The sequence below is a fragment of the Dendrobates tinctorius genome, unplaced genomic scaffold (genome assembly GCF_039654945.1).
Source record: "Dendrobates tinctorius isolate UK_male_01 unplaced genomic scaffold, ASM3965494v1 ptg000046l, whole genome shotgun sequence".
NCBI lineage: Eukaryota > Metazoa > Chordata > Amphibia > Anura > Dendrobatidae > Dendrobates > Dendrobates tinctorius.
Genome location: NW_027361714.1, coordinates 42,352,874 through 42,362,698, shown reverse-complemented (window position 1 = coordinate 42,362,698; position 9,825 = coordinate 42,352,874).

Below are 9,825 nucleotides of genomic sequence, written 5' to 3'. Positions count from 1 at the left end.
CTCTTCTCCAAATCGCACCTCACAACCTGTGCACTTGACCCCATTCCATCCCACCTCCTCCCCAACATCACCACCACACTTATCCCATCCCTAACCCACCTCTTCAACCTATCACTAATGTCTGGTACCTTCCCTTCTGCTTTCAAACATGCCACAATCACGCCTATCCTTAAAAAGCCAACCCTCGACCCAACCGCTATGTCCAGCTATCGCCCAATATCGTTGCTCCCACTCGCTTCCAAACTCCTGGAGCAGCATGTCCACACTGAACTTTCCTCCCACCTATCATCTAACTTGCTCTTTGACAATCTACAATCTGGTTTCCGCCCCCATCACTCCACTGAGACAGCCCTGACCAAAATTACTAACGACCTACTTACAGTCAAATCAAATGGACAATACTGTATACTCCTGCTTCTAGACCTGTCCTCTGCTTTCGACACAGTTGACCACTGCCTCCTGCTACAGATCCTCTCCTCCTTCTGCATCAAAGACCTCGCCCTATCCTGGATCTCCTCATACCTTTCCAACCGCACATTCAGCGTCTCCCACTCCCACACCACCTCCTCATCCCACCCTCTCTCTGTTGGAGTCCCCCAAGGCTCTGTTTTAGGATGGGAAAATAGGGGGGGAAGCCAGCACTGCTTAAGGTTAGAACGCATAAATTGAAGTGCATATGCACATAATATCCAGCTGTATTCAAAAATGAGATATTTAGCAAAAAAATTGATCAATTCAATTGAGCCACCCCGCCGCGCCAAGACAATCTCATATGGGGGGTCCTACTCTACATTTATAATAAATACTGTGCCATTACGGCCTCCTAAGAGCATGACCACATCAAGTGCAATCTGTACCTGAACATTGCTGGATCGCTCCCATGAAGCCAGATGAAGCAAGTGCAGATGAATGCCAACCAGGTCTGAACACAGACATATCAGGATTCACCTCCACACATTGCCCAACCAGCAAACATAGATGAAGGGCGATATTGGCCCGGACACAGGTGCACAATTAAATAAAGCTTGGGGCAGGGCGGGGCTGCCGTGTGTGTGCACAGCAGCCTAGATCCATCATAATGAACACAGAAAAATTTATAGCGGACATAGCCAAGCGTGCACGGCAGCAGTGGTGGTGAGCCACAAACCAACAATAAGAAAATAGGGGGGAAGCCAGCACTGCTTAAGGTTAGAACGCATAAATTGAAGTGCATATGCACATAATATCCAGCTGTATTCAAAAATGAGATATTTGGCAAAAAAATTGATCAATTCAATTGAGCCACCCCGCCGCGCCAAGGCAATCTCATATGGGGGGTCCTACTCTACATTTATAATAAATACTGTGCCATTACGGCCTCCTAAGAGCATGACCACATCAAGTGCAATCTGTACCTGAACATTGCTGGATCGCTCCCATGAAGCCAGATGAAGCAAGTGCAGATGAAGGCCAACCAGGTCTGCACACAGACATATCAGGATTGACCTCCACACATTGCCCAACCAGCAAACATAGATGAAGGGCAATTGAATTGATCAATTTTTTTGCCAAATATCTCATTTTTGAATACAGCTGGATATTATGTGCATATGCACTTTAATTTATGCGTTCTAACCTTAAGCAGTGCTGGCTTCCCCCCCTATTTTCTTGTTGTTGGTTTGTGGCTCACCACCACTACTGCCGTGCACGCTTGGCTATGTCCGCTATAAATTTTTCTGTGTTCATTATGATGGATCTAGGCTGCTGTGCACACACACGGCAGCCCCGCCCTGCCCCAAGCTTTATTTAATTGTGCACCTGTGTCCGGGCCAATATCGCCCTTCATCTATGTTTCCTGGTTGGGCAATGTGTGGAGGTCAATCTTGATATGTCTGTGTTCAGACCTGGTTGGCCTTCATCTGCACTTGCTTCATCTGGCTTCATGGGAGCGATTCAGCAATGTTCAGGTACAGATTGCACTTGATGTGGTCATGCTCTTAGGAGGCCGTAATGGCACAGTATTTATTATAAATGTAGAGTAGGACCCCCCACATGAGATTGCCTTGGCGCGGCGGGGAGGCTCAATTGAATTGATCAATTTTTTTGCCAAATATCTCATTTTTGAATACAGCTGGATATTATGTGCATATGCACTTTAATTTATGCGTTCTAACCTTAAGCAGTGCTGGCTTCCCCTCCTATTTTCTTGTTGTTGGTTTGTGGCTCACCACCACTACTGCCGTGCACGCTTGGCTATGTCCGCTATAAATTTTTCTGTGTTCATTATGATGGATCTAGGCTGCTGTGCACACACACGGCAGCCCCGCCCTGCCCCAAGCTTTATTTAATTGTGCACCTGTGTCCGGGCCAATATCGCCCTTCATCTATGTTTCCTGGTTGGGCAATGTGTGGAGGTCAATCTTGATATGTCTGTTTTCAGACCTGGTTGGCCTTCATCTGCACTTGCTTCATCTGGCTTCATGGGAGCGATTCAGCAATGTTCAGGTACAGATTGCACTTGATGTGGTCATGCTCTTAGGAGGCCGTAATGGCACAGTATTTATTATAAATGTAGAGTAGGACCCCCCACATGAGATTGCCTTGGCGCGGCGGGGTGGCTCAATTGAATTGATCAATTTTTTTGCCAAATATCTCATTTTTGAATACAGCTGGATATTATGTGCATATGCACTTTAATTTATGCGTTCTAACCTTAAGCAGTGCTGGCTTCCCACCCTATTTTCTGTTTTAGGACCCCTACTCTTCTCAATATATACATTTGGTCTGGGGCAACTCATAAAGTCCCACAGATTCCAGTACCACCTTTATGCTGATGACACTCAGATCTACCTCTCTGGCCCAGACATCACCTCTCTGCTGTCCAGAATCCTAGAGTGTCTATAAGCCATATCATCCTTCTTCTCCTCTCCCTTACTCAAGCTCAATGTGGACAAATCTGAACTCATCATCTTTCCTCCATCTCACAGTTCTTCCTTACCTGACCTAGCTATAACAATTAATGAAATCACGCTTTCCCCAGTGTCGGAAGACCGCTGCCTCAGAGTAACCTTTGACTCTGCCCTGCCCTTCAAACCGCACATCCAAGCTCTTTCTACCTCCTGTCGCCTCCAACTCAAAAATATTCCCACAATCCGTCCTTTCCTCAACCCTCAATCTACTAAAAAGCTTGTGCATGCCTTCATCATCTCCTGCCTCGACTACTGTAACATCGTTTTCTGTGGTCTCCCTGCTAACACCCTCGCACCTCTCCAGTCCATCCTTAACTCTGCTGCCCGACTAATTAATCTCTCTCCTCTCTACTCCTCCACTTCTCCCCTCTGCATATCTCTTCACTGGCTCCCATTCCCTTAGCGCATCCAGTTCAAATTACTAATATTGACCTACGAGGCCATCTATAACCTGTCTCCTCCATATGTCTCTGAACTAATCTCCCGATACCTTCCCACACGTAATCTCCGGTCTTCCCAAGACCTCCTTCTCTCTTCCACACTTATTCGCTCCTCATCCAACCACCTCCAAAACTTCTCCAGAATTGCCCCTGTCCTCTGGAATTCTTTGCCCCAACAAGTCCAACTATCAACCACATTTGGATCCTTCAGACGGAACCTGAAAATGCCCCTCTTCAAGAAAGCTTGCAATGACCCCGCTACCTACTTCTCTCTCACCACTACCGGAGATATCACCTCAACCAACACTGGAACTACTGCAACCCACCAACCTACTGTCTCCTTCCCCACCATCCTGTAGCATGTATGCCCGAAGGGCAGGGTCCTCTCCCCTCTGTATCAGTCTGTCATTGTTAGTTTGTTTACTGTAAGTGATATCGGTAATTTGTATGTAACCCCTTCTCATGTACAGCACCGTGGAATCAATGGTGCTATATAAATAAGTAAATAATACTAATAATTCAAGTTTCATCCATTTATAACTGTTCCATTGTCAAAGCCAGTGCATAAAAAGTTTAGACAGTCTACATTCTACTATATTCTACCATGAAAAAAATGAGAAAAGAAAAATGGATGCAACTAGGAAAAAAATGTTCAGTATTTGTGTTAAAAGTCCTTTTTCTGTCTGTATTCAAAATGGAGGACATACAATGGCAATGGTGCAAGTCAATATGCTTGATCACATGCACTTTTCTCTCTCTCTCTCTCTCACAACTTTAGGGAAAAGTCCGTGTTCAGCGTTTAGCACCGGACATTGTCTAGTACGAACGCCAAACTTTTAAGTTCGAATTCGCTCATTTCTAGCCATGGGGTGCTCAAAAACGTCCCTATGTTATATGTTTTTAACGACACCATCACAAATATTAACCCTTTAGTGACAGAGCCAATTAGGTACTTAATGACCAAACCAATTTTTACAATTCTGACAATTGTCACTTTATGAGGTTATAGCTCTGGAACGCTTCAAAGGATCCCACTGACTCTGAAATTGCTTTTTCGTGACATATTGTACTTCATGATAGTGGTAAAATTTCTTCAATATGACCTTCGTTTATTTATGAAAAAAACAGAAATTTGGCAAAAATGTTGAACATTTTGCAATTTTCAAACTTTTAATTTGTTGCCCTTAAATCAGCACAATTTTGGAATCAGAATTTTTGTTTGTTAGGATTTTATAAGGGTTAAAAGTTGACCAGCGATGTCTCATTTTTCCAATAAAATTTACAGAACCATTTTTTTTTAGGGACCACCTCACATTTGAAGTGAGTTTGGGGGTCAATATGACAGAAAATACCCAAAACTGACACCATTCTAAAAACTGCACCCCTCAAGGTGCGCACAGCCACATTTTATTTATTTTACTCATTTATATAGCGCCATAAATTCTACAGCGCTTTACAGACATTATTCAAGAAGTTTATTAACCGTTCATGTGCTTCACGAGAGCTAAAGCAATGTGTAGGGAAAAAAGTAGCATTTTACTTTTTTCACAAAAAATTTACTTTGGAATCAAACTTTTTTATTTTCATGTCGCGCTTGGAGACCCCTAATGTACCTAAACAGTGGAAACCCCCCAATTCTAGCTCGAACCCTAAGACACCACTAACATTAATCTCAACCATAACCCAAACCACAACCCTAACCCCAACACCACATCCCTAACCCCAAAACAACTTTAACCCCATCACAACCCTAAACCCAACCCTAGCCCCAACCCTAACCCTAGCCCCAACCCTAATCCTTGCTCTTCCCTAGCCTCAACCCTAACCCTACCACAACCCTAACCCTAGCTATAACCCCAACTATAACCCCAACCATAACCCTAACCCTAGCCAAACGCTAACCCTAGCTATAACCCCAATTATAACCTCAACCATAACCCTAACTGTAGCCCCAACCCTAACTCTAGCTATAACCCCAACTATAACTCCAACCCTAACCCTAGCTCTAACCCCAACCCTAATAATAGCCCCAAACCTAACCCTAATGGAGAAATGGTAATAAATAGATTTTTTTGTATTATTTTTACTTAACTAACCAAAATCACAGTGATCAAAATGAACCAATAGGAAAAATGTCCTATTGTTGCCGTGTGCCAGTCGGCAGATGTCGTCGGGCGCATTGCGCATGCGCCCGCCATTTTCTTCCCAAAAGAAGACGCTGACGTCCGGGTGACATCACCGGGGATGCAGGAGTGTCCAATTTCACTGCAGGTACTGGAGGACCCCATTTCTCTCGCCTCTGATATGCTAGATCACCTCAGAGAAGAGAGAAATTAAATGAGAAATCGGAAATATTAGGGGGTTTTTTGCGGTCACCGTTATTCTGTGACTAACGGTAATCACAACACTGGGGTGGGTAAAAACCTACTCAAATCATGTTCTCCGGGTCTCAGCTACCCCCAGTAGCCGAGATCCCGGAGAATTTTCTATGCTGGTGGGCACTATACACTTATTTCTCAGCGCCATTAAAAAGCGTCTCTAAGGAATAAGTACCCTTAATTGTCGCCGCTAAAACACATATCGGCTGTTGTTATGAGGATAACATATGAAACTACATACCATATGCTTGCATTTATCGTTTATTAAATTGTTGTTGCGAGTATGACTTTAGGCTAATTTTTACATGAGAGCATAAATGGTTGTCCGATTTCATCCAGGAAAAAAGTGACAAAATCTGTATTGTCATCTGTATGCAATCCTTATGGCATCTGGTTTTATGCATCAGCAGGGACTTAAATTTACAAAACTAAAAGTTTCCTATGTTAATAATGGCAATTTATCCATATCAGATCCAAAAGATTCATCCATATAAATTAGATTTTTTGTGTACCTATAGACTTGAATATATGCGTCTCATCCGAAGAAAGAAAGACTAGAGCTTGACTTTTTTTTTCAAGCGGACATTCAGTCTATGTAAAACAACAATCATCTAAACAGCCCAATTGAACAAATTGGTCCTAATGCTGTTCCTGTGACATCAGTTTTTCCATGGACAGCATTCAGACCTAAAATACAGTAGTGTGAATATAGTCAAAGGTGTATCTTGGGGGGCAGGATGGGCATCTGCCCAGACGCAACCGGCAGGGGGGACATAGTGGGGCGGTCTAATGCGGCGGTCCGAGGTGTCTTCCCTGGTGGCTGCATTTTGCTGCACCCCACACTAGGATTCAGCCATTCTCTAAGCCGGCTGTCAAGCGCATCGCATCCCAGTGAACAATTGTATAATTGAAGCTTTGACTGCCAGGTCAGAGCGACGTCAGCAGTGTGATCAGGTCATGTGATCACACTGCTGAAGTCACTTGCTGGCACACAGAGGCGCGAAAAACATTGGTTGTAAGTGCGCCACACTAGTGCAGCTGAAAACACCGAAGATTAAATGTAACGAGGAGATTTACTAGGGAGACGATGATTTATTGTGGTGGGGAAGATTTACTGAGGAAGAGGAGATTTATTGTGGCTAGAGAGATTTACTGTGGTGGGGGATATTTACTGTCATTAGGTAGATTTAGTGTGGAGGGGAGGGATGCGGGAGATTTACTGTATGTCAAGATTTACTGTGGTGGAGGATATTTAATGTGGAGGAGAGGGGTGGGGGAGATTTATTGTAATGGGGAGATTTGAGGACACAAGTTTGGGGAGCAAGGAAGGGAAAGGTGCAGACACAATATGGGGAGCAGGAGAAATTTAAAGACACAGTATGAAGAGCAAGGGGAGGAGATGGGAGGCAAGTATGATAAAATGGTATGGGGATGGGCGCACACACAGTATGGTGAGTGGGGGGATGCAAGCACAGTATGACAAGTGAAGGGAGGGAATGTATGAGAGGGATGGGTGCAAGCACAGTATGGTGACAAGGAGGATAAGTGCAGACACAGAATGGTGAGGATGGGTGCAAATGCAGTATAGGGAGCGAAAGGTCACACAGCATTGAGAGTGAGTCAGGGGATGGGTGCAGACACAGCATGGTGAGTGGAGGGATGGGTGCTAACACAGTATGAGTAGCGAGGGGTAAAAATATATGTGGACACAGTATGGAGAGTAAGGGTGATGGGATGTGTGCAGACAGTGTGGGGAGATGGGGGTCTGTGAGAGGCAGTAAGAAGAATGAGGCGGGTAAATATGTGAGGAGTCAGTATAAAGATTGAGGGGGAAATGTGTGAGGAGGGAGACTATTAGAGGAAATAGTGCAAGGAGACAGTATGGGGTGGAGAATAGTGTGAGTGGGCACAGAATAAAGACTGAGTAGGGTGGGGGCAGAATATGGGAGAACAGTGTAAAGGGCACAGCCAGGAAGTGACAGGATGCCAAGGAGGGACAGTGTGATGAGGGGGCACAGTATAGAAAGTGGGCCCTATAGGGGGACACAGTGTGAGAGGACATTGTGAAGAGGGGGTCAAGTATGGAAAGAAGACTGCAGTGTGGATGGCCAGTACCATAAGAGGGACAGTGTACGGGTCATATTTTGTGCAGTAAATATAGTGAGAGGCAATTTTTTTCAGGGGCTCAGAGTAGGGCTGATATTTTTATTCAGGATAAGGAGCATTATAATGACACTGCTGTTTTTAATGGCATTGTGTAGGAATGTGCTGCAGAAGACCAGAGAATTCTGAAAAGATGAGCTGTGGATGAGAAAAGTCATCAAAGTATCTGGACAAGATGAAGAAAAGAAAGAGAACAACTCCAGATACAATGCCATCTATAAGCTTGGATGTACATTTTTTATGATACTAATTATCATGTTTTTATGTTAGAAACATTAAAGGGTTGTCCAAGTTTGTGATAAGTATGTAGTCATTCTATGTGACTATAGACTTCTGAATTATCACAGTTTTTCTCATAGAATTAGTTAAAGCATCTCATTGGCACGTGAGTAAGTGTACAAATTGCATATGTGCTTGGGATGTGTGTGTGTGTGTGTGTGTGTGTGTGTCAAATTGAATTCTTGCCCCGGGTGTGGGAAAACCTAGATACACCTCTGAATGTAGTCTTAATCTGGGTCAGTTTAAATATTTAACCTTTCAATGAGTTAATGTGCCATGTTCTCAGGTTTACAGTGCTGTCACCAAAGCTATAAAGCCTACATGTGACTGACAGCAGGTTCATTTACATTAGCAAATCCTTTTTACCTTTTTTTGCACCTCAAAATCCCTTTCAAGACAAGCTCTCTGTCTATAGATGTATTCACAATTTCACAGCGATTACCCAGTGTTAATTGAAGTTATCCTGGTGCAAATCATTTCAAAGAAATTCAGTGCCAGTAGGAAACATCCATGTAATCAGTGTCTTTCATTTGGTACAGGCTGGGGTATCTCCCAGATTTCAATGGCATAAAGTGTTAGGCTAGGTTCACATTGTGTTAGGGCATCCGTTTAACGAATCCGTTAAACGGATGCGCTAACGCTGATGTCATTTTTTACATCTTTAGTGACCTAGCGCTAACGGTATGCGTTAACGCTAGGTAGCGCTAAGGTACCATGCGCTACCTAGCATTAGCCCATACAGTTCTATGCACAGCGAACGGGACCGTTCGCTGTGCATTACTGCCAACGCACCCAAAAACGCTGCAAGCAGCGTTTGAGGGTGCGTCATGAATTAACGCATACTTTCTAACGCATGCAGATTTTGGTTTGCGTTAGTATGCGTTAGTATCATTGTGGCCAATGGGTGCGTTAACGGACCCGTTACATAGCGTTAGTACCGCTATGTAACGGATCCGTCAGCACATTGCCCCCTAACGCAGTGTGAACCCAGCCTAAACCACATTTTGTCTTGGAACAAGTAAAGAATATTTCTATTTGTCTTAGGGATTCTGTAGAATAACAAAAAGTTTTGTCTACAAGGTTGGGTTCCCACATGGCATTTTTTATTGTTATATTTTCAAGGATATTAGAAAAATGAATTAAATGTTACATTAGTGAATGAAAATAATAGTGAAATTCATTCTAAACACAGGGTGATTCACTCGCTGCTTTACCTGGAAAAATTGCAGTAACTTTTAAAAGAGACCATCTATAGTACTGAAATTTGGACTGTACATACCTGGGTTCATGAGAAACTGATGTTTTAAATCTGGTGTTGAAAATGTCCACCCTTTGCATCCAAGCACTCCTGTACGCGACGTTCCTTATTGTTGAGTGTATTCCGTGGGACATCTGGGGTCATAGCCTGAATGTCTCATTGTATGTTCTCTCGGAGTGCCTGTAATGTTCATGGCTTGTTACTGTACACCCAACCTTTTAAGCCCCCGTCACACACAGCGATCTCGCTAGCGAGACTGCTGCTGAGTCACAAGTTTTGTGATGCAACAGCGATCTCACCAGCGAGATCGCTGTGGGTGACAGCTATCAGCGACTGGCCACCCTGCCGGGTATCGCTGA